Source organism: Vulpes vulpes, chromosome 4 (genome assembly GCF_048418805.1).
Source record: "Vulpes vulpes isolate BD-2025 chromosome 4, VulVul3, whole genome shotgun sequence".
NCBI classification, from domain to species: domain Eukaryota; kingdom Metazoa; phylum Chordata; class Mammalia; order Carnivora; family Canidae; genus Vulpes; species Vulpes vulpes.
Window position 1 is genome coordinate 128750037 of NC_132783.1, and position 26266 is coordinate 128776302.

General features: G+C 44.4%; 1 long non-coding RNA gene across 2 annotated transcripts in view; it reads left to right on the forward strand.

Annotated features, from left to right (window-relative positions):
- Window positions 1-26266, forward strand: part of LOC140598687 (uncharacterized) — a 48855-nt gene that overhangs the window by 16192 nt on the left and 6397 nt on the right. Inside the window, exons 1-2 of one of the 2 annotated variants that reach the window (XR_012001280.1) lie at window positions 19509-19669; window positions 19753-19807. This is a non-coding gene — a long non-coding RNA (uncharacterized lncRNA). Of the gene's footprint in view, window positions 1-19508; window positions 19670-19752; window positions 19808-26266 lie in introns of those variants that run through there. The other variant, XR_012001279.1, reaches the window with a different exon arrangement.

Below are 26266 nucleotides of genomic sequence, written 5' to 3' on the forward strand. Positions count from 1 at the left end.
GATATAAGTCGACCTCACAATTGAAACTCACTCTGTTCAAGGGTCAAACTATATATTTATTTATATATACATACACATATATATAATACACACATATATACAAATGTGTATATATACAAACAATAAAATGCAGTAATGTCTGCTACAATTATTTTTCTGTGTATTTATCCTAATATGGAAACTTTTACTTTGGCACTTCTTTAGCTTTCATGCTTTTCGTACGATTACCAAGACCTCTGTGTTTCAGTAGGGAATTTAAATCTTTTCCTTAATATCAATGATAATGATATATACTTTCTTGAGAAATGAAAATATTTGAAATTAAACATCTAAGCTTAAACCATTAAGTAAAAGTGAACTCGACTTTAAAAAATAGTTAGTTCCTCACATGACCTAAACTGATATTTGGCTTTGGCATATAAGTCAACTTCTTATCCTGAGGATGTGTTTCACTTATAAATTGAGGTCTCTGTTCAAGACTCCTTTTGCATGGATACCTAAGCCAATAGAGAAACCACATAAGGAAGAAGAGATTTTTGCCAAATTTTTGCCAAATGCTTAGAGAAGGAGGAGGCGTTAGATCACTGCCATCCCAAATTAGCCAAGTACAAAGGTAAAATAAGTGGTTTTTCAGATAAGCAAGATCTCAAAAACTTGACCTCCTATGTGCTGTTGCTAAAACTACTGAAGGATATGACCCACTAAAACAGGGAAGAGGAAAACAAGAGATCCAGTGCAAGACAGATGTGAAGGAAGTCCTGGAGACGATGGGAGAGGAGACCAAGAAAACAGAGGGGGTGGCACTAGAAGTCAATCCATTCAGGTACCTGTAGATCAGAGTCTCTAGAAGAGATATCTTCAAGAGGATAAAATTGATGGAATGTTAATTTACTTGAATATGTCAAGAGATTTATCAAGAAGGGAAGCATTTGGAAATAAATTAATAAATATATAGAAAATTGAGCAAATGGAAAAGCAAGACATGCTAACTTTAGGGAAAGAAAATGTGAGTGGAAAAAAGCAGTCATGTGATATTACACTGCTAAGCTTTATCATTTATGTATAGTGATAATAATATGTTTACTGAGTATTGATTCAGACTTTACTGAGACCATAGGTGGATGAGAAGTGTGTGTGTGTGTGTGTGTGTGTGTGTGTGTGTAAGAGAGCAATATCCTGAGTCTCCATGGAGGAAAGTTAATGGGTAATATCTAAAACAGCATTATTCAAAAGTAGCAACATAAACATTTTTTTCAGAGATATGCAAAAAGCATACCAAAGGAGCTGGAACTACTTGCCTCTGGAAAATGGAAATGAAAAGGGAGGGGCTGTTTCTTCTCATAAGATCTACACAGATGTTTGACTCTTGTCTGAGGTTGAGTTCTCTGGAATGCATTTATTGGGAAGTGTTCCTGGGATCAATGCTTGTGGACAAGACCAGCCTAGTGAAGGGCAAGAGAGCCATTCGTATCCGTCAGGTGCCCTGGGGAGATGGCGAGGTAGAGGGTAGGTCTGGAGAGCAAGCAGGAGCATAATTAGCAGAAGGAGCGTGTTTGTGCTTGTTTTATGGGAGTTGGAAAATAGCGTCTTCAGGTCTTTTAACTTTGCTTTTTAAGAAATGATACATTATTGTCATACATGTGCTTTAACTTGGTGGTTGTTCTACATTCAAGTAGCCCATGGAAACCTCCTCTTTCTACCCCCAAAATGTCTATGGGTCTGAGCATTCTTGCAGTGGCAGGGGTTGGGGATTCACTTTGTTAAATCCAGTGTTTCCCAGATTTGTCTACAACCCCTTTCTCAAATGACATGTTAGTATCTCAAAGAGTACAGTTTAATCAACCTAGTTAATTGTGATTGGACTTTTTTCCAGAAATGCATTCTCTGATCGTGGCACTGTTCTTAGAAGGAAATACGATTCCCTTCATAAGAAGGATTCCAAGAACTGATTGATTGTGGCAAAGGCAGGGTCTGCCTATACATGCCTGGTTGAGCACTGTAAAATGGAAACAAAACAAAACACACCTCAATGAGAAAGAGGGGGAAGAAAAAAAGGGAGGAGGTGGAGGCTGTTTGGAACCAGGATTGAAAGATGTGGTAAGCATCGTGGGAATTAGAAAAGCCCAAAAGGGATACAGTTTTGGTTTTATGTAAAGAGGCCTAAGCCGGGGAAGGCTCCCTCCCCACGAGGCTGGTTGGGGAGAAGGAGGCAACTGCCCAAGAGGTGGGGCAGGTTGCAGGACAGGCAGCCAGGCTGGGGTTCCAATGGAAGGAGACACTTGGCTTCACACTAGGGCGGCTGCGTCTGGAGCGGCCCGACCCCGGAGCCTGAGCCCTGCAGGAGCCGGGCGGCCCGAGGGGACAGGGGAAAGCTCCAAGTAGACATGGCTGGTGCAGTCAGTCACGATCAGGTAAGTGAAAGCAACCCTGTGCTTTCTCCATCTGTGTCTCATTTGTTCCATGAGCTCTCCGCACCCTGGGCTCACTTCACCCTGGAGACAGGGGCTGTCATCAACCGCTACCCCTTTGCCCTGGCCGGGGTGCAGGGGAAGGAGCTGGCTGGGGGAGCCGGCGGGCTCTTCTGATCCCCAGATGACCCTCCGAAGAGGACAAACAAGTGTCCTTTATCTGTACCCGAGGTCCCCGAGGCGGTGGGGACGGTGAGTTGTGTGGAATGGGAAGCGCCCGGCTGTTCAGCAGACCTGCCCGCGTTGGCTAAGGACAGGGGGTGGCCCTCTCCTTTCCATGTGCTGCACATTCTTCCCTTTGGAATCTGAGCTTTTTAAAAGTGTTAAATACATACCAAAGAACATTTAGAAAAACAAACAGGGGGGAATCCCTGGGTGGCTCAGCGGTTTGGCGCCTGCCTTCAGCCCAGGGCATGATCCTGGAGTCCTGGGATCGAGTCCCAGGTCGGGCTCCCTGCGTGGAGCCTGCTTCTCCCTCTGCCTGTGTCTCTGCCTCCTTCTCTGTGTGTGTGTGTGTGTCTCTCATGAATAAATAAATAAAATATTTTTTTTAAAGAAACAAAGATAGATAGATAAATAAATAAATAAATAAATAAATAAATAAATAAATAAATAGAAAAACAGGGTAGCAACATTTTGGTAATAAGAACAGACAGACTGTTGCTGAGGGGTTAGAGCTCGGGGGAGGGTGTGATGGTTCAGTGTATTTGTGGTAACCTAGAAGGTCTGTATCTTGACTGTGGTGGTGGTTACAGAAATCTACGCCTCAATAAAACTTCATAGATGTATACGCACGTGCATGCTCACTCCCAGGTAGCCCCTGTCAAAAAAAACAGTGACATCTGAATAAGGGCTGCAGGTTATTCATAGTGTGGCACCGAGGTCAACTTTCTGGTTTTGGGCTTTGTTTTGTTTTGTTTTGTTTTGTTTTCAGATTTTATGTATTTATTCATGAGAGACACAGAGAAAGGCAGAGACAGAGGCGGAGGGAGAAGCAGGCTCCATGCAGGGAGCACAATGTGGGACTCAATCCCCGGATGCCTTGGATCAGGCCCTGAGCCGAAGGCAGACACTCAACCTCTCAGCCACTCAGGCGTCCAGACTTTCTGGTTTTGATCACTGAACTATAGGAACTACTCAGGGAAGCTAGATGGAGGGTACAGGGGAACTCACTTTGCCCTTTTAAAAATTTCTATGTGAGGGATGCCTGGTTGGCTCAGTGGTTGAGCGTCTTCCTTTGGCTCAGGGCATGATCCCAGAGTCCCAGGATCGAGTCCCACATCGGGCTCCCTGCAAGGAGCTTGCTTCCCCCCTGCCTATGTCTCTGCCTCTTTCTGTGTGTCTCTCATGAATAAATAAATAAATCTTAAAAATAAATAAAATTTCTATGTGAATACATAACTATTTCAAGATAAAAATATTTTAAAACTGGGAAGTTTGAATAATAATAGCACAACAGAAATCCATTACCAACCACCCAGCTTAAGAAAGACCATTACCATTATCTGGAAGGCCTTCAGTGTGATCCTTCCTGACTCCCTATCAGAGAGAACTCCTACCTGGATGTTTGTATTCATCATCCCTTTGCTTTTCTTTATAGTCACCTCTCATGTATTTACACCCCCACGGAACATATTGTTTGGTTTTGCATGTTCTGGAATGTCAGCTAAATGGAGTCATTCTGGATATATTCTATCACTTGCTTTTACACTCAGCAAGTTTTCTTTCTGAATTCCATCTGTAATGAGTGTAGCTTTTTGACTTGTCCATTGATGTATTCATTGTGAATATGCCACAATTTATTTATCCATTCTTTTGTTTATTAACATTTGGCCTGTTTTCAGGGTTCTTTCCCCAATTACAAACAAACAGTCCTGCTATGAAACATTCTTCCACATGTCTCTTAGTACACAGTGCACGAATTTCTCAAGGGACTATACCTTGGGGTGGAATTACTGAGTCAGAGAACTTATCTACTTTTCTAACTTACTGGATGGCGTCAAATTATCTTCCAGAGCATAACGATTGCTGTGCATTCTCAGTTAACGTTGGTTATTATCAGGATTCTCACTGTTTGTATAAAGGGTATCTGACCATTGTGGTTTTAATTTGTATCTTTTTTTCTCATTTCTAATGAAATCACTCAGAATAATACATTATTGTCTATTTCTTATTCTTCTGAGAAATACACACTTAACACTTTTGCTCACTTATCAGTTGTCTTTTTCTTATTGATTTATGGGGATTCTTTATATATGCTGGGGATTAATCCTTTGTGTTGCAAATACTGTCTTCCAGTTTCTGCCTTAACTTTTTTACTTTCGTTATTGTGTCTTTTAAGGAATATAAACTCTTAATTTTAAAACAGTTGATTTCATTTTAAGAATCATTTATAGTATATATTTTCTTCAAAGAAATATTTATAAACCATAAAATCATAAAATTATACCTCTATATTAATCTTTGATAAATTTTATAGTTCTACTTTTACTTCTGAGTTTTTAATATACCAGAAATTGTAGTGTAAGGGCTTCAATATTATTTTTTAAACATATGGGTAATTTGTTTTCCCCTCACCCATATATTGAAAAAATATTTCTCCAAGGGATCTCTAATGTCAGCGCTAGAAAAGACCAGACCTGGATGGCTCAGTAGTTGAGCATCTGCTTTGGGGTTAGGTCATGATTCCGGGATCCTGTGATCTAGTCCTATATCAGGCTCCCAGTAGGGACCCTACTTCTCCCTCTGCCTGTGTCTCTGGCTCTCTTTCTGTGTCTCTCAGGAATAAATAAATACAATCTTAAAAAAAAAAAAAAGACTGGTCACATTTCAATGCAAAGTAGACCTATTTCTGGGCTCTGTTTTCCACTGTACTGGTCCGACTATACTTTTTCCCACCGATACCATGCTATCTTAAATGCTTTAGCCCTAGAATAATTTTAATATCTGGAAGTCAAGTTCTCCCATGTGGTTCTTCTTTTTGAGTGTCTTGTCTATACTTGGTCTTTTGCTCTTTCATACATATTTTGGAATCAGCTTGCCAAGTTTCCTCAAAAGCCCAGGGGAATTTTGATGGGAATTATATTGAATTCAGAAAGTCATGTATCTTTAAGTGTATGTATATATATACTTGACCATATTTTGCAGCCAAACAGATCATTTGTACAGCCTGATACTTCATTAGGGGAATATCAGAGGCAGGAAGTTGGTTTGGTATGAAGGTACATGAAGCCAGTGATTCTTCCCTGGCTCCAGTACATCACTGTAAAGTAATGATAAGGAAGGATAAAGATCCTGTGCTCAAACTGCAGTGAACAGAGGTTTTTTTTTTTTTTTTTTTTTTTTTTAAGATTTCATTTATTTATTCATGAGGGACACAGGCAGAGGGAGAAGCAGGCTCCATGCAGGGAGCCCGACATGGGACTCAGTCTCGGGTCTTCAGGATCACACCCTGGGCTGAAGGCAGCGCTAAACTGCTGGGCCACTGGGGCTGCCCCAGAGTTTTCACTTCTAAAGAGCTGTTCCCTAAGTCAGAAGATGTCAGGGTTTGCAATTGCTATTACTTAAGTATGTCAATATAAACAGGTAAAGACTGTATTTCTGGGGATGCCTCCCATGAACACTGCAGCTAGACTTGGAATCAAATGCTAAATAATACAGCAATCAAATAAAGCCTTTTACATCCGTCCATGTCTTCCCATCCATAAAAAGTTTGTAAGAATTTTTCAGCAAGGACTTGCTGACCCCATTAGATGAGAGTGTGTGATCATGCAATGCAGCCCCAGGATGAGCATTAAAAAATTAGGACAAGAGTAGACCACTCTGTTGATAGATCAAATTAATATTCATAATCTTTGCTTTGCAGTTCAATTAGAGCTACATTAAAAAAGCCACATGAAGCCCAAGATACGAGACATCTGAAATTTGTCACGTCATTTTCCCCACCACCAACGCCCGGGCACAGCCTCATTTGTCTTGGTCCATGAAGCTCAAGGAGGCAAGGCACTCTGGCTTCAGCTTTAAAAGTCTTATATGTTGATGTGTATCCCATGACTTCTAAAGATAAAGTGCTGTTTCACTGGCATTACTCACTTGTGTCAGAGGCTTTCTGGTAAATTCTTCAGGCCCTCACCTTGCGGGAAAAGACATCAGTTTGCCACTTCCTATGAAATGGGCTGTCCGTAATGCTGTGTTGTAATCTGATTCTCGGGAGGCCCTGATGGATGACAGTCGTGGACCAGGTTCGATGACAGTGCCCAGAGGCAGACCCTGAAGAGATGCTCCAAAAGTTAAGCTTTGCTTTCATCTGGCTGTAATGTCAGTTCGGTAGACAAGTAGTATCTGACTCCGAATCACCATTTTTCAAATTGTCTAGGTGTTTAATCCAAAAGTGCAAAACAGTTTCTAGTCGCCTGAAGGCACGGAGTGGCTAGGCAGGATTCTTGCACCTAAGAAACTTCTTGTCTAATAGGTAAAACATGAAGGAGAGCCTTATCGTGATTAGACCGTTCAGGAATGTTCACTGATTCAACCAGAGATGGTGCTGGGGTTTGCAGAATGATCATAAAGGCAAGTGAAAAGAAACCGCGCTAACAGCATTAATGGAACATCCTTCGGACTATTTGAGGTAGATCAGTGGTCTTCCAACTTTTTTGAATGCTTCCTCCTTAAGAGAATTTTTTAAAGTGGTATATTATTTCATCCTGTTTCTGCTGCCAGCGTGGAACAGTCCAGAGAATTTGCCACTGAGGGGTGGCTACACAAGCAGTTTGCAACGCTGATTCATGAGAATCTTCGGATGCGAAAGAAAACCATAGTCGATTTATTACAGTGCAAGGAAACTCAAGTGTGTTTCTTTAAACTCTGGGATAATGAAACACTAGTTAATATTTATGAAGCACCTGCCATGTGCCAGGCCTTATCCTAAGCATTTGGTATGGTTTATCTCATGTAATCTTCACCTTATGGAAACATCAGGTACTAGAATTCTCTCTTCCTGTCCAGAGAACTGAGGAGAGACTTAAATTGAAAGAAGCAAACATGGAACCTAGGCATTTGGCTCCAGACACCATGTTCAGACCCTCTATGGTCTCTTGACCCTTTCAGAGGCAAAGACTTGCCTCTTCCCGATGTGGTCTCAAAAGAGCTTTTGGCCAGAAGCTGAGATGCGACCTCGAATCTCTGTTTTCCTTCGGATCTGCGTGCATCTCTGATGGCAGGGCTGCTCCAGCTTTCTGGGCAGGGCCATGGCCATTTATGGTTAGGGTGTACCTGGACTCCTTGGCAATCTGTGGTTTCAACTGTGCATGGCAAGTGTTTCCTTATGGGGCTGGGTTTGTGGGAACAGGGGAAACCTCATCTCTGTCCCCTGAGCCCGGAGGGGCACAGTGACATTGTAAAATTGTCAGAATGTCCCCTTGATTGAACTGTACCTACACTTGCCTATAGAATCTGTCCTTGGTGGTGATTCCCTTCAGGACTTCTGGGCATCATTCACAAGTAAATCTGACCTGGGAGAGAAAAGGGGGGGAAAAAAGGAAAAGCAAACAGGAGAAATGGTAGCTCTGTCAGTTTTCAAAATGTATAACTTAACGCAGAACCAAATTCTTCTTGAAGCAAAAACTGCAGAGTCACAGCTGTCGCTGGGGGAAAAAATGCAAGTTTAGAGAGCTAAACTCTTATCCTCATGTTTTGATTACAATTGCCTTTGGGCCAAGTTCGCTCATTAGATGCTAATACATGTTTTCCATCATGTGCAAGAAAGGTTTTATACAAATTCCATTTCCCAGAACTCCGTGAATGAAATGGAAACCCCCTGTTTCTGGTTGTGGAAAAAAACCAAACCAAGACAAAACCCAAGAGCCTCCCTGCTCAGTGTTTCTCCGAGGACCCTTTGGTTTTGCTAGGTGGCGCCATAGGCTCACGGATGGGCCTTTCTTAGCTTGCCGAGTGGCCACCTGTGGAATAGTAGGAATGAAGAGAAGGAAACCGGCTTCAGCTTCTCTGCTTCTATCCTGGAGAAGACCATCAGCTCGACTGACAGGAGGTGAGGTTCATTTGCCTCTGGCCTCTGTCATTTTAGGAAGTGTTTATTTTTATTTTCCCCCTTCCGCTTCCTGGTTGGTCACAGCTGGCGGTGAAGGGGTGTGTAGGCCCTAGATTTTGGCTATTCTTGAGGAACATTCTGGGGCATCTTACTTAGACTTGATCCTAAATATGTTTCTCTCTGAGTCTCTCAAAATTTGTGTAAGAGCTTGGGGAAGAAGGACCCAAGGAAGGGTTGATAATTCAGAGATTTGCATCAGCTCCCTCCTAGTCTCCTGAGCAAGGTCAGCCTGTGGGGAAATCCCAATCTTCCTTCTCCCCCAAGAGCCGCAGTATTTCCCAGCCACAGGATGACCTTTCCCAATTCATGCAGCTCTCCGGGCCAGCCTGTTGTGGAGGAATGGAAGGCCCCGCAGTGGTGGTGGTAGTGGTGGAGGTGGAGGAGGAGGAGGAGGAAAGGGGTGAGATAGAGCACAGGTTCCAGAAGCCCCGGATGGTCTGGAGCATATCCAAGTACCTTTTGACTTCAAAGAGAATCCCCTTTGTCACCCTATCAGAGACCCCAAACTCCCAAATTGCTGACTCATTTGCCTGAAGGCATGAAAGACTCTTCTCAAAACACCAATGTGATGGAAAGGCTTTAATTGGAAAAATTGGAGGAAGAATCTATTACAAAATGGCACTACTCACAGAGCACTCGGGAGGAGCCAGTCATGAGCGGGATGGGGTAGGTGGGCTGCTCGTAGACGAGAGGAGAGAGCTGGAATGGAGACAAACCTCATCTACTTGGTGTCTTGCTGGGGCCCCTGCTTCCTCTCCACCTGTACTGCCTAAAACATGGGAGTCAGATGCAGATCTGTGATTCCCAGACTGGGTCCCCCAAGGTTTCCAGGAAAACCTAGTACCATCCCCGTATCTTTAACAGATGCTGGTCGGCTCCTGTGTCCTGGTTTTGGTTCAGGCATCCCTGCCTCACATGCTGTGACCTGAAATCTGCTGCATGCCCAGGGTCACCCAACAGGGGTCACAGGTCCCTGCTGGGGACACAAGGCTAGGAGGGGCCTCAACCAGGTGAAAGATGATCTGCATATATCCCAGGAAGGAAGCCTCACAAACAGATTTGCAGAAACTCCTGGGACACAGCAGGGGCCCTGCTAGCAGTGAGCCTATTTCAGAATATAGAAGTCTGAGAAATGAATGAGGGGTAGTGGAAAGGGAGGTGGGTGGGGGATTTGGGTAACTGGGTGAGGGGCACTGAGGGGGGCACTTGACAGGATGAGCACTGGGTGACATGCTATATGTTGGCAAAATTGAACTCCAATAAAAAAATGTAAAAAAAAATAGTTTGTATAAGTAGTAATATGCAAAGTAACAACAGGAACAAAAATAAAGTTTGTAAGAAGTATATACATAGTCACAAGATGGTAAGGGGAACCGTGAAAACCCCAAAGTAGAGGGAGAAAAAGTGACAATAAAAAAACTAATGCCTTTTTATTTGCAGGATGGATGTTAAGAGCTTCCTCCTTCTGAAGTTGCCGTAAAAACATTGATTTCAGCAATTATAGGAACTCTTAGAATTCCGTGTTTATCTTGATACCTCTCTCTATTTAGACGTTGAAGAATCCACCAGTCTTTCCTGCATTTGTCTCTGTCATAGCGATGACGCCTCCCTTGGCAGGACACATCAGTAGACTTAAGTGCCATGAGTCATATTTTCAATTTTTAATTAAATCACGGTCTAGCTAGGGTTTGATTTATTTAGACCCGAATTAATTTAGACCCTGGTCCACATAAATTTGCATAGTTTATTTTGCAAGCTTATGACTGTATGGATTGTAAAACCCTTTAGGTAGATGACAATATAGGTTGTAAAACCACTCTCTTATCAAGCAACGAGTGGTGGACTATAAGGTCCAAGGGTGGTGTTAACTTTATTTTTGAAACTAGCATTATAAAGGAAGTCTGTTGTATTTCTAAATAAAGACATTTATGAGATCATTTAAAGATACTTCATCCCATATGTTTTCACTCAGTTTTAGTGATACGGCGAGCTTTATTCACAGCTAGTGGTGCTGATTTCTTTTTTTTCTTTCCCAGAATGGTTACAGATGGTCGTAAATCCATACAGTAAGTATCTAGCACAAAACTCATCTGCCTCAATCGAATATAGTAAATACTTTTTTTTTTCTTTTAGTAAATACTTTTTAAGCTGCAGAAGTGTGAGTCAGAGAGATGTCACTTTCCTAGAATTCTGATGGAAAAAAAAAAACAAACCACAACATCATGGTTAATTAATGTTCCCCAGAAAGGGTCACAGCTTACAGGAAATGAATCGGAAGGTGACAGGAAGAGAAGTTAGGAGCACAGTGTGCTCTGGCTGAGGGCTGTTGGAGGGGGCCGTATTCCTGCAGCCAGAAACTGGCCACAGTCTCCTGAAGAAAGGGTACATCAGGCTGGTGCCTTTAAACCTGGATTTGACCAGCCTGGAGATGTGGGCGTGGAGAGGGAGGGAAGGACAGGGAAGGGTCTGGGCCTGGCACAGGGCAAATGTCTGAGGGGACCTGGGTGAGATCCACCCCCACCCCCCCCAGTCCTCCTGCCTTGCAGCTGAGCTGGTCTGGACCATGCTGTCAAGTTGCTTCTGTGGGTGGGGCCTTCTATAGAACTTCTGCGTGTCAAATATGATCGAGTGGGCATGCCTGGCAACTCGGCACTCATGACTCAGTTGAAGATGTGGCCCATAGCAGGTCATCACATAACCCTCAGAAGGGAAAGTGAGTCATATTCATCCTCTGCAAAAGGCAAAGCAGCATGCCCCCCACAATCAGGTGCCAGGCGAGAGTGTAGGTGTTTGCCTTCCTATGGTCACTGACCTGCAGGCTGGAAGAGGGGTGGCGGGAGCTGGAGACCAGACCTGCCTGAAGGTGCTCAGCCTGCCTTCTCCTGTTCCAGTTCATTCTTTACATCGGGTGATAGCCCCCCGCAAGGTCCAGTGCAGGGTGATTTCTTCTGATGCACGGTTTGATGGACAGAAAACATTTACAAAGGTCTAAAAATCAAATCAAATCTCATTACATGCTTAAAGGAGCTTATTTGTCAGAAACGAATCAGAATTCTTCCGGGAAATCTGGAAAGGGTGGGTGTCACACTTCTAGCAATTCCTGAAAATCTCCATGTATTATTAATTTTCCTGGGGGGAGGGGCTGTGAGGGCCTTTGTTTGCGATGCCAGAAGCATAGCTGTGTTTGTCTCAAGGAGGTATGCTAAATATCTTTTTGTTTTTTAAGTCATTTTGTTGTGCCTGATTGCACTTTTGATGAGGGTCGGAGTGGAGAGGAGATGACCATTATATAAATCAAAAAAATGCCAGGTGTTGCAAATCCCTAGAGACTGGGGCTCTGTGGGCTGCTGCTGGGAAGCATTAGCAGGATCCTCTCCCTGCCCTGTGCCTGGCAAGGAAACTGAGGACCGAGTTGGGGATGCAATGAGAAGACAAGTCAGGGTTCAGCAAGAGTCTAAGGACCATCTGCCAGCCCATCAGAAAACACTGGAAAGTCCCATTGGCATGCGATATTGCTTTTGTGAAAATGATGAGGTTTATTGAATGGAAATAAGAAGCCGGGAAACCTGAGTACCGTTTATAGCATATCATGGGAGTTAAGACTTGAGTTAAGAACCCAGCTTCACAGCTAACGAACTGTCCGACTATGAACAAATCATGTTCTTTCTCTGTCTCGGTTCCCAGGAGGATTGGGCTTTTTAATCAGCACAAGCTGCCCTGCTCTAAACTCTCTTCTGAGTCTTCCAAATTTCTTTTCTTGTACCTTGGATATATCCTAACAAAGAAAAGGAGGACAAGTAATTGTTTTTTTTCTAAATCTCCCACTGTCATTTATAGAGTATATACTCTTTTTTTTTTTTGGCCAGGGAAGCTATGGTAACATATGACCGACACCCCTTCTGTTATAATCTGCCTTTCTAATGATAGGCTCTTGGTCCTGACTTTTTTTGAGGGCACGTGAGAAGTGAAGCCACCCTTGACTCTTGTAAGTACATATTAAAGAGTGGACATCATCACTGTAGTTGGGTTGCCAAAATCTAACAGAAAAGACAAAAATGACTATAATACATACTTAACGTACAGCTAACAGAACAAAAAGGAGTTGTAAAAGGGTGCATAAGTATAAGGACGGTAAAGAATGGATGGAATTGGGCAGGGAAACCTGAAAGGCGCCAGGCCAGCCCTGAGCTGGGAGGATATGCTGGGCCTTGCCTGCTGAATCTTTCTGATGGCTTCTTCTTTTCTGTTCTCACCTGGACATGGAAGGCAGGACAGAATGACCTTTCCTGCCTCACTTATTGTTTGTACATACATGTCACATGGCAGCTCCAGCTGTTGCCATCTCTGTCCTGGATGAAAGGAGACACTCTCCATTTTGTACTTTTGGATCCCAACCCCTATCACTTTTTCTGAAGTTAAAATGCAATACCTGGACTGATTCTTTACCCAGGGTTTTTGTGAAGTCTTACAGCTTTTCAGGGCATCAGAGGGGATGCTACATCAGGAATCTTGCTCTGGTGAACTACCCTAAGTGCAAATGTCTACTACCTTGGCCTGTGTACATGTATGCATGTGATTATTGGGGGATGAAGGGAGATCTGTGGAGGTTCCATTGGGGAGCTTCCTGGGTCCCAAGAGGTTGTCTCTGAGAGTTATCTTATGTGTCAACATGGAGGGCGTTTTTGGTTGAGATTAGCATTTAAATTTGCAAACTTGGAGGAAGCAGATTACTCTGCATAAGGTGAGTGGCCCTCAAATAATCAGTTGAAGGCCTAAACAGAACCAAAAAACCAGCCTCCCTGAACCAAGATTGCCTTTGGACTTCATCTGCACAATTGGCTGTCCTGGGCCTTCAGCCTACCAGGCAACATTGTAGATTTGAGATTTACCAGCCTCTGAAATTGTGTGAACCAATTCCTTAGAGTGAATCTCTATATTTATACCTGCACCCATGTACACACATCCTGGAAGTTCTGTTTCTATGAGGAACTCTGACTAATGGTGTGCCTCATGTACTTCTTTATTTCCTAACTCTCTATTCTCTTTACTTTCTGCGTCTTTTCTCTTTAAATCCTCTTCCCCTGTTCTCTTGGGTGGGGGTTCCCTGGGAACCAGAGCCTTCGGCACAGAGTGTTTATTACATAGTCCTCTGGGGTCAACAGCTGTGAAAAGGAGGAAGTGGGAGCAGGATTGAGATGAGGAGAAGTAGAACCTACAAGTTCCCCGATGGCAACCTTGGCCAACCCCATAGGGACCCTGGAGCCAAGATGGCCTGTCAGAGTTGTCCTCCACTTGGCTGACAGGCCAACTTCCATGCCCCCATCTCAGCCACTGAAAGTGGACAAGTCCTTGAGTCAGGCAACTCCCTGCAGCTGACTTGAGTGGGAGGCTGTCCACGGATGGTACTCCCAAGAGCTAGGGTAGCATGTCCTCCCTTGCAGGGACAGGCAGGGGTGCATCTTCATGTCACTACACCTGGGTAGCAGGATGCTTTTTGTCTACCAATAGGCATTTGCCCCTTTGACATGGATGATTTTTATTCAGACACTTAGTTGACCAGAATAAATACTACAGTTCCCAGCCTCTCTTGCAGCCAGATGTGACTATATGATACCAGTGGGATCAGTGGGATTAGTTAACAGAAGTCTGTGTGTAGCTTTCATAGTGTCTCCTTAGATACAGTAGAGGATGCTTTTCTTTCCTCCTTTTTCCTTTTAACTGACTGAAAGACTGATGCAATGTGGACTCTGGCAATCACTTTGACCATGAAGTTATCTTGAGAATGGAGGTTGTACTTGGCACAGCAGCATAGAGGAGTCTGCTTCTCTGCCCCCATGGATTATTTACCAACCTTGCTCTGGCTATCTTCAGACTTCTTGAACATGAGAGAGAGACAATCTTAATTTTTGTTTAAGTCATTCTTATTTGGGAATTTTGTGGTTTTTATAGCTCAAACTAATTCTGATTCATACTCTCATAGACCTTTTTTCCAAGGTAAAACTTACCACTCCCTAGGGAAATGATCAAGTCCTACACCATTTGGTATTTTCTTGTTTTTTACATCCTTTGTAATGGGCTTTCTCCTCAGCCTAACTTCTGCTGATTCATTAGGAAAAAGAGTGAGTTCTGATCTCTGAGATGACTGGCTTAAAGGGGGCAGTGTATCTGTATCTATATCATCTATCTCTATCTCTCTCTCTATCTCTATCTATCTCTGTATCTGTATCTGTATCTATATCATCTACATGGGTGAGTTTGGGCCAGTGGGAAAGAGTGGAAGGGTTTCCACCCTGGCTTATGATTTATTTTCTCTTTGAATGTCCAAAATTAAACTCACCTCATCATAACAGGGTTAATTTCCCTCCAACTATAGCTATTTGATTAGCGTGACAAACTGATATTCCTCTCATCTGCATACATTTGACTATTTCATGTAAACTTGTGCTGAGCCCCTTTTATGTTGGGGGGGGTGGAATTTGACCCCTTTTACCCTGGGTTACATTGCCAAATTGTATGACCTTAACTGACATTGAAGGGCTTCTGCCTAAATGCCTTTCCTGTCCTTAGAGCAAGGGTTGGTGGGTGGAAGAAATTTCACTTCCCTTGCCCTCCAAATTTGGGGCAATCTGGGCAAAGACCAGGAGGCAGGAAGAGGAGGTGTAGAAAGAAGAGGGAATACTCAGAAGGAGCAGCAGGATTTGGGGGAGGGAATAGTGCTGGCAGCCCATTGTAGAAGACAAAGTCTAAGGAGGCTTATCTTCATGATCTTTGCCTCTTGGTATCCATGTCTTTATCCCTTCCTTTGAAGGTGGACAGACCCTTTGGTTTGCTTCTAATCAACAGGACATGGCAAAGGTAATTAGACTAAGATTATGTGTAGGTGATCATAGTACAGATGATTGTAATTCATTTTTTTAATATTTAATTTATTTACTCATGAGAGACACACACACACACACAGAGAGAGAGAGAGACCGAGAAGCAGGCTTCATTCCATGCAGGGAGCCTGACGTGGGACTCAATCCCGGGTCTCCAGGACCACACCCTGGGCTGAAGGCAGCACTAAACTGCTGAGCCACCCGGGCTGCCCTGATTGTAATCCTTAACTTGCAAGGAGACCTCCTCCTTTGCTGTCTCTGAAGAAGAAAACTGCTTCTGTTGTGAGCTGTCTGTGGAGGATATGTTATGACAAGGAGCTGAAGTTTGGGTTCCTAATCAAAGTGCTCAGTCCTTCAACTGCAAGGCATTGAATGCTGCAGCCACCTGAATGAGTTCAGAAGTGGATCCTTCCCCAGTTAAGCTTCGTATAAGACTGCAGCCCCAATCCACACCTCAATGAGAGTCTCAAGAGATACTGGACGGGGCACCCAACTAAGTTGTTCCTGGGCTCTTGACAAATAGAAACCATGAGATAATTAATGTGTGGTGTTTTAAGCTGGTAATTTTGCTGTAATAGTGTTACACAGAAATAGATAATTAATACATCATAGTAAGGAATTTAGCTTTCGAAAGGAAAAGAAAATGTAAGCTCTTTGGTGAAGGCTTTTCAGAGCGAGGTAATTATACTCTGGAAGACTGGGGATGAGAACACAGCAGATGAGGACAAAGGTTTGCCTTACACTGTGCTGAATATTTTTAGTGGAAGTAGGCTGGGGAGGCTATAAAGAAGGTCAGCAGTCCAGATGTAAAAGTAGCTAGAAATGGGAAGGGAACTAACAGTGGGAATTAGCAAGAAAAAGGCTGTATAAATATTTGTGACAGAGAGAGGGGACAGTTGGTCTCTTTGCGGGCAGGGAGATGGGAGCAAAGGCAAAAGCAGAACAATATTTTATAAAAATGACAGACATTGGGGTTTGGGTCGTGGTGCTGAGGAGGGTGAAGGTGGTGGTGACAGATTGGGAAGTGCTCTGCCTGCAGATTGTGGGTGGCAGGGGAGAGAAGGATTTCTGAGAAAGGACTCTTCAGGGGGCAGAGAGGTGAGAGCAAGTCACGGTCTGCGTCCATGGGCTCGGGGCTGGCAGGCCTATGCCTGAGTCCCGGATCCAAGAACATTGTCACTGTGTTACTTGGCCAAGTAACTTCATCTCTCCAAGCCCTGTTTCCACATCTATAAAGCAGGACTCATTATAGAACCGGCCTCACTGGATCGTTGTGCTGTGTCAGCGAGGTAAGGCACCAGAAGGGTCCAGCCTGGCACACAAAAGTCCTAATCAATGGTAGCTTTAAAAAAATAGTGACCTTTTCACCCTCTTTGTTCATTTGTTTGGTTTATTAAATTCCACTTAGGAGTATGTTAATTATAGCTGAATTTAAAAATAAATAAGAATTTAAAAAAATAACTGAATGAGGAGTCTTGAGATTCTTTTCCAAAGTACTTGTGATTAGAAGCAAATCGTGTCCCCTTTTTGATCTGAGATGGCCCATGGCAGGGGGGCGGGCAAGGGTCATGATTGCTCCAATCAGTGATTTTCTTCCTTGGCTAAATACTGAAATTACCTGGGAGATTTAAAACCTGTTGCTGTGAAGGGTCCCACGCTCCCCTAGAGATTCTGATTTAATTGGTCTGGGGTATGGTCTGGGCATCAGGACTTTGAAAAATCTCCCAGATGATGCTAATGTGTAGCCCTGCTTGAGAAGCACTGCTTTATTCCTTCAGTCATTCCTTAATGGCTGGCCCTGACTAAAACAGATGTTTTGGCTTTGTTTACCCAGCCAGATGGCAAGATTTCGTGAAAAACTTACCTATGTGATCTTTTATTACCTTGACGTGTAGGAGGTGCAGAGGACAGGAGATCAAAGGCTTGGATTCTCAATCTGTTTTTTTTTTCCTAACTGACTGTGGGACCCTAGGTCATAATAAGATTGAGGATGTACTGTGTGCAAACACTATTCCCAGCGCATTTGCATGCAATCGTTCATTTATCCTATTGGCATGATGAGATGGATTCTATTATTAACCTCAAAGCTAATAATAGCACAGAGAAGTTAGTCCAAGGCCACACTGCTGTACATCTGTGTGTGAATCCGGGAGGCCTGAGTGCCCACCACAGACCACTCCACTCTCCCTGGCTGATGATACCAGGCTGCTCTTGATTTTACTCACCCCTAAGTGGAGGAGCTGGGCTACCCTTGAGTCCCTCCAGCTCTGATGTTTTGCTGCCTACACCAGCGTCTAGCAGAGAGATCTCATAGCTCCTCAGCTATGGACTGATTGCTAGATCAAGGAATTGATATCAGACCAGAATGGGTACAACAGAACAAGGAGAGCAGACCCATGGAAGTCATGACCTCAGAGAGTGTCTCTGCTCAGAAAAGTGAGTGGGATAAAAGAAAAATGTTAGGCCGATTTCCGTGCATTCCTTTATGCTTTGGGCCCTGTTTTGCCAAGCAAATGAGCATAGGGAGATGTGTTAAAGTCATCAGGGGCTAGTTTATTTAGCCCAAGGTGTTGAAAGGTGAATTTCCTCGCATTAAAAAATGATCAGGAATTTGGGACAATAGAGTCTAACAGCAAAAGAAGAGATGACAAAGTCTTTTGAGTAGGCGTGGCCAAAAAATAAAAAATACTTCCATGTGACTGGAATTTTCCATGGCTGCTGGATCTTGGGATGGTGAAGTTTGATGTTCAATTTTAAATTGATGCCTGTGGTGTTCCGTGCAATAATGCCTGTTATTAGCACGAAACTATCCATAAAACCTGTTACACACACAGTCCTTTGTGAATGGTGCTTTGAGAGAATGAAGGAATGGGAAGGGTGTTGACCATGGAGAAAAATGGGAAAGATGGATGATGGTGGTAGGAGATAATACAGAGAGTAGACAGAAGGGCAAGAAGAGGTGTCAATGGAAATGCAGATCCCTAGGAATCCTTAGATACATTGGGCGAGCACTTAAATTTAATTGGGCATTTTTTAAAAGTATTTTAATTATTTATTCATGAGAGACAGAGAGAGGCAGAGACACAGGCTGAGGGAGAAGCAGGCTCCCCACTGAGAGCCCGCTCGAGACTCGATCCCAGGACCCTGGGATCACACCCTGAGCCAAAGGCAGACATTCAACCCCCCTGAGCCACCCAGGTGGCCCTAACTGAGCATATTAAAGGACAAGAAGACCCCAGAGTCTGAGCGACTGGATGCCCAAGAGGCTGACCTGTGGGGTATTCAAGGTTAAATGAGGCTGAATAGAAGAAGGTACATACAAAGTATGATTTTCCGAGTGAAATGAAGTAATGCAATGGAGACTCCTCAACCTACAGAGATTTTGAGAAGAAGAAGAAAAGTGAGGTAGAGTAACTCCTCCAGCCAGCGACGGGTTGGGAGATGCGCTCCCCTCCGAGGATCCTTGGGTCCTGCGTACATCCTGAAAGGAGCCCCCCAATGCTGAGGAAAGCTGGAATTCCAAAGGCTTTTCAGATACTGTGGTCTGGTCCCACTGCAGAGAGAAAGGCTGACGTAGCTGGTCCCGGAGGTGACCTGGGCACCACACTTTTAAAAGCTCCTCAGGGGATTTATGTGCAGCCAAGGTTGGAAACCACTGTGCTGTCTGGGGAGCCACGTGGGAAGCGCACACGTGGGGACAAGAGGCGGCTGGCAGTTCCACGGAGAGCTTAGGGCTGGTGTGTTCCTACATTTCTTAGTTTTAAACTTATTTCGTGGTGATCATGCAGTATTAAGTAGTCTTAGGAAGTTAGTATTAGGAACTTTAGGTGTGAATAAATACCCAGAATAATAAATGTGGCTTTCCTTGCATAAAATCCTGGCAGGAACTTTCCCAGACAGAAAATCTTCAGACATTGGATCTCAGTTGCTGGAAGGTGCCCTTGGATCCCTTGGCATTTAGATGAAAGAGGCTGAACACAATGTGATTGGCTCCGAGACCTGGGGAGGCTCCAGCTCTCCTCAAATATCCCCCCTGCTATTAGAAATGATCCAGTTAAACCTCTGATGTTATAGAATTAAGAAAATAAATCAAGGCTAAGAAGTGAAGTGCCTGGCCCAAGAAACTCAGCTGAAGGGGATTTTGGAGTCTTTGAACAACCATCGCCCTGTTTTTTTCCCCTTAAACTTCCCTGCCCTTCAAATGCAAGGGTTTATAGGTGAGTGCCCCTAGGAGAAGTAATCTGATGTAAGTTCATACTCAAGTGTACATGACTAATATAAAAGTGTTTTCTTTCTGCAGGTTGTAATAACTGAGTGAATACATCAAAATGACGAACCTGAACATGGAGAGAGAGGTAAGTGTCAAAAGCTGCTGGGAAAGGTCAAAGAAAGGGATCTGGGCAGAAGGAGGACGGCAGGCAGAGCCGATTTCACAACTTTGGCTAGTGCTGTGCCTCTAGAAGTGAACAGAGGTGGACCTTCCCAGGACACTGGAAGAGGGAGGAGAATGACTTTATGTTGAACATGTTTATGAGAGGACACATTTTACATTATCAAGTGCCAAAAAGCGCCCACTCACGAGGAGCTTAGAGGAAGCCCCTGAAGGCTGTCCCAAGTGACTCAATCCCATTACTAAGAATCACTTGCATTAGGGCTATTTCTGCTTCATCCAAGAGGTTTTTAGTTACCTTCAGAGTCAACAGGAAATTAATCAGCAAGCAGAATATTGAAAGAAGATCTGCATCTCAGAGTCATTAAAATAAAAGCAGATTTGGTGAAATGGCCAAGGCGCTTTTGTTTGGTTTTGTTTGTTTGGTTGGTTGGGTTTTTTGTTTTTTTCTTTGTTTTTGTTTTGTTTTGTTGTAATCTCTTACCCTCTTTCTTAATAAGTTGAAGATTCCAAAACTTAAAGCCTGAGGACCAGCGGCTCCTTGGAGGAGGGGTGCACTGTCCTAGGACCTGGACCCCTCCCCCCATAAGCACGCTGGCCCCAGGCCATCCAAATAGCTCTCCCTTTGCTCTCTCAAAAAGCCCCTGGAAACCTGACCACACTGCGACACGGTCTATTTAAAACTTCCTGAACACATCTCAGGCCACATCGCTGTCCTGTATTGTTCGACGTGCCTCTCCCCTCTAAGCTCTTGGGGAAAGAACTTTTTTTCCCCTTGTTTTGGAATGATTTTATTTATTATTGTAAGCCTGGGTGGAGAATGTACTTCCTTGCTTATCACACAGTTTTGTAGAAATATTAAATAATAATAATACCTGGACGCGGTAGAGAGCATGAAACTCTGCCTATCATGTAACCTTTGCTCTGCCATCCTGAATATCTGGGGAAGCAGCTTCTCTCCGTCTTCCTTATTATGGAAAGTAGAAAGCCAGGGCCCCAAAATTCGAGAACTGATCGGTAGAAGGATGGCAATGAAAGGTTTCTCGTTCTCTCGTTCTCTTCCACTGGCTTCTGACCTATCGATCTTAAAAAGATGCCCTGCTCCACCTGCCCCAAAGTGGTTGTGAAGAGGATGGGGGTGAAGCCAAATGCATTTCACGTGGAATCTTAGTTAATTAAGCCCCTTGGGGTTGCAAACAGCAGAAACCAACTCCGGTGGGCATAAGCAAGCAGGGAGTTTATTGGAGAACCATTGGGGTTTCTCACAGAACCCACAGGCAATTCTCAGGGGCCTGCCAGGAAACTGAGGCCTTGTTCTTTTGCTGTCTCTCTGCCTCTTATCTTTGTTTCCTGGCCCTGTACTAAATGTGAGTTTCGTAAAACAGGGATTTTTATCTGGTTTGTTTCCTGCAGGCTCACCGATGCCTAGAACAGTGCCTGGCACATAGTATTTGCTCGCTCAGCATTTATTTGTGTGTGTCTCAGCAGAGCAGCTCTCTGTGTCCACACGATCCCCAAATTTCCGTCTTTGGCATTCAGGCTTGTGTCAAGTGTCCACCTCTGGTCTGTTTAGTCCAGCTGGAGGATGGTGTTCTCTGCAAATATGATTGAGGCTGTAATGCCGTTTGCATGAAAGGAGTCTTGGAGTTAAGCAGGCATCATCACACATGTTTACGGCACTTCGACAGATACTTGTCATCAGTGCAGATAGTTCCTGGGAAGCGGGCACATGGTAATTCTCAAATGGAGCTATCTTTTGCTGAATAGCCACGCACAGGGGACTCTAGAGCATGAAACTTCCTTGTTGTCAGCCAGTTTCTCTTTGGACATCTCCAAGGACAAAAAAAAAGGGGCACTATTTCTTATGAGTTGTTCACTCCATTTTAAAACAAATCTAATTATTAGGAGACCCCCTCAGACACATATCTGACTTCAACCTCCACTGGTCCTCGCTTGGCTTTTTTAGGATTCTTAACAGAGGGTTTCTCTTCCATATGACGAGTCTGAAAAAATTCTTTGAAGAAAGTTATCTTGTTGCTTTGGAGTCTTTTCCTTGAGGTGACCAATAAATGCTGTGGGTGCTCTTGTCATATTGTGTGTAGGATTGCCTTTCCTCAACGTGATGGAAACAGCAGCCCAGTTGTGGATGGAAGCTTCCACAGGTTTCCCAGGCATTGTGATGCGTGATCTTGGGCCCCAGCTAAAAGACAGATTTCATAGGATATTTTCAGGGACTCCTCACAGAGACAAGCATTTTCATCAGTGGTGACCTCGGCTTTGAAGAGCACCTGTTGCCTGCGAGGAGTGGGTGGCTAAAGGAGCTGAAAGGTATCAACTGGTTGCGCTGGACCATTGAAGACCTACTTGGTGACCTGTACCTATCCCCAAGCTCATGGTAGATATATTAACTTTGCATCATTAATGCCCTTTGTATCTTCTCTTTTCAAGACTAAATACACTCTCTTGTTTTGGGCTTGTTCGTTAGCTCGTTAGCACACTTAACCACACCATGGCACAAACACTTTGAGAGTCCTGACCGCATGTAAGGAATTGAAGTAGTTGTTGAAGTAACAGACCGCGGACAAGATTTCTACCTTCAAAGAATTCCTAGTGAAGCAAGAAGGGAGAGCTGAATTCACAGATGCTGTAACCTAGGGTAGAGGCTGTGACGGAGGCGCAATGAGGACCAGCAACACGCAGGAGAGGCAGGAGGTGGGGAGAGGCTGGAGGAAGGGGGGCCCTGGGAATGCTGCAAAGGTGATGCCTGAGATGAGGCTCCAGGGAGGAGAGGAATCAGCCAGATGAAGGATGGGGGAGGGAGCAGGTGGGCAAGCCAGGCAGAGGTTTTTCATCTGTGAGGCTGAGGAACAAACAGGACGGTTTGTTCAGAACATAGCTGAGGCAAAGAGTGTGAGTGCCGGCGTAGCAAGACAGATAGGGCAGGAGGTGCGTGCGGCCTGTAACAATTGGCTCTTGCTGTGTAGCAAACCAACCCCAAACACAGTGACTTAAGATAATAAGCCTTTATTATTGCTCACGAGTCAACAGATAGGCTGGAAAGTTCTGCCGATCGGGGCCAGGCCTGTCCGATCTCGACTGGGCTTGTTCACTTGTCAGTGGCCAGGTGGCAGATTTGGGGCTGGCTGGGGCTGGCTGGCCCTGCTCACATGCCGGCAGTGTGCTAGCTGTCAGCTGGGTGTCGACGTGAGTGTTTCTTCTCACACTGCAGGCGAGCCTGGGCTTGGTGGTATCAAGGTGGCAGAGAGAAAGTGAAAACACACGCTCAGCTACTCAAGACTTGGGTTGAGATCAGTTATAGCACCACGCCCCCGTTTGATTAGCCACAGCAAGTGGCTAGACCCCTCTGTTCGAGGAACAGGGACATCTCTCTCTCTCTCTTTTTTTTTTTAACAGGGACATCTCTTGATGGAAGATGCCACAAGGTCTTGGTCCTATATATCTATGGATATATAGGAACGGGGGAATAATTCTAGCAATTTTTGCAATCAGTTCAGCACAAAGAACTTAGATGATGGAAATTTCCCTTCCCAAAGGTGGGGAAGCATCAAAAGGATATTTTCTTATTAAATGTATGTGATTTGGGCAGCCCGGGTGGCTCAGCGGTTTAGGGCCACCTTCAGCCCAGGGCATGATCCTGGGGACCCGGGATCGAGTCCCACGTCGGGCTCCCTGCATGGAGCCTGCTTCTCCCTCTGCCTGTGTCTCTGCCAATCTCTCTCTCTCTCTCTCTGTGTCTCTCATGAATAAATAAATAAAATCTTTAATAAATAAATAAATGTATGTGGTTTTAGTAACTAAATTTTATTGGAAAATTATATTAAAATATTTAAAATAAAACGATTTTGATTTACACATATAACATTAAAGCACATTCTCGGGCAGCCCAGGTGGCTCAGCTCAGTGGCCACCTTCAGCCCAGGATGTGATCTTGGAGACCCGGGATCAAGTTCCACGTCGTGCTCCCTGCATGGAGCCTGCTTCTCCCTCTGCCTGTGTCTCTGTCTTTCTCTTTCTGTGTGTCTCTCATGAATAAATAAATAAAACCTTAAAAAAAAAAAAGCACATTCTCCTTTATTTATTTATTTTTAAATGTATTTATTTGTTAGAGAGAGAGAGAGAGAGAGAACGAGCTGGGGGAGGGGAGAGGCAGAGGGAGAAGCAGGCTCCCCGCTGAGCAGGGAGCCTGATGAGGGACTCGATCCCAGGACCCTGAGATTGTGACCTGAGCCAAAGGCAGATGCTTAACCAACTGGGCCACCCAGGTGCCCCAAAGCATGTTCTCTTTTAAAAAAGAAAAAGGATATCAGATAAGGCTAAGTTCTCCTGCCAAGCACGGCCTTGCTGAGGAGGAGGATGTGGATGAAGTTTCCTGGACACCACCTATCAAGTCCCCTCCTCAACAGCCTTTACCTCTGGTGGCCCCACTAACTAGGAAGCCACAGGCACGTCTGTCCCCAGGTCACATTCTCTACTTCCCCATAGGGATATCACCAACAACTTTGTCAACTGCCCCACAACACCCAGACCCACTGTGTCTACAGCATTCCTTGTAGATTCTAGGTCTAGTAAACCTGTCAGAAAAGAGGAGGCAGGTTCAGTTTGGCCTTTAAGAATCTCCTTTCCCATAGCTTCTTTACTAACCCATTCTAGAAGGTGCTTGCTACTAGTCTGTTGGGGGCATCCACGTTGATGTACTTTCTGAGATTCGGGATCCAGTTCTCCTGTCGCCAAAGTACCTTAAATGCAAGGAGCAGCATTTCCCTCATTTCTTCCCTGGGCCCTCCTGGTTCCCAGAGATAAATCACTGAGGTGCACCTGCTGACCTTGCTTAGCCCTGCCAGGCACAGGGCAGGCTCCTCTCTTGGCTGGATCTTTAGTTCTCTCAGGCCAGTGAGTGCCAGTCTCCCAATTTGGCATAGAGAAAAGAAAAGGAAGGACAGGAAGAGATGGGGAGAAGGGAAGAAAGAGGAGATGGGTAGAGGGAGGGGGTGGGGGAGGGGGGAGGAAGAGGAGGAGAACTGGGTGTGTGTGCTCTTGTGCTTCTGCTGCTGATTTATATTGTACCACTCACTGTATTTGACTAACTTCTATATTTTGTTTTTTTTGCATCTAATTTAGCATTTAATTAAAAGTAAAACTTGTTGGGGCACCTGGGTGGCGGTTGAGCGTCTGCCTTAGGCTCAGGTCATGATCCCAGGGCCCTGGGATCCAGTCTCACATCCGGTTCCCTGCAGGGAACCTGCTTCTCCCTCTGCCTGTGTCTCTGCCTCTCCCTCTTTGCGTCTCTGATGAATGAATAAACAGAATCTTTAAAACAAAAATAAGAAAATAAAAGTAAAACTTGTTTTTGAATGGTGTCTGGAAGTAATCATAAACTGTTAGCGGTGGTTACATTTGGCGAGGGGAGCTCAGCAAGCTTGTTAACAGGGGCAGGGGGTTTCCCGTTTTTCTTTTTGCATTTTTCTCTACTGATTGAATTCTCTAAGCGTGCTGAAGAGACTCCTCTAGAAAATAGAACTGTGGAAACTGATTCTGATTTTTTTCCTAATTCTTCCCTTTTTATTAAAAAGTATTTAAAAGATGAAAATAATATTTTTTTCTTGTTGTGGTCTCTACAATCTGTATCGTGGATTCTCCAATATACTTGTAGAACATATTTGCACAGCTATCAGTGACATTGTGCCAGGCGTCATGAAAACGTGCTCTACATACATTAGCATCTTTATCCTAAACAACCCAGTTGGGAAGGACTTCTTACATCCAGTTTAAGGATAAGGAAATGAAGGCACAGAGCAGTTGCACAACTTCTCTGAGGCCACACAGCTACTAAGGGTCAGTGCCAGGATTTATCCTCTATTCTATCTGACCCCACGGTCATGGTTTTACCTGTTATGGGATGGTAACTCCTTCCATCTTTTAACAGAGAGTCTTTTAAAATTGAGGGTCATCTGAAAGCACCTTGGGAAACCATGAAACATCTTGTGCCCCCCACTCTCCACGTCCTGTGCCATCCACACCAGATGGAATTGTAGTCAGAACGTCTTCTTGGGAGTACACAACCTCTTATCTTTTCTCTGAACTCCCAGGATCCACCCGCCTGATGGTGACAGCCCATTGTCTGACTGAGCTGAGCTCCTCCTCTTTGCCTTCCCAAAGTCTAAGCTGCTACTTTCTGCAGAGTTGTCCTTACCTAATTTGTCCCAGCTTTTCAAAATTTGCAGCAGAATCACGTGTCTCCTTATCACTTTTCAACCTTCCGGGAGGTAAGGTGGTCATGAGCCACATGAAGAATTCGTTGCATATGATGTTCTTAGCTGACCTTAGCCCTGGCTAGCCACATGATAAAGTGCTCTGAGTCCCGCATCCTGCTAGTTGCTTTGGGTTTTGTTTGTTTGTTCATTGT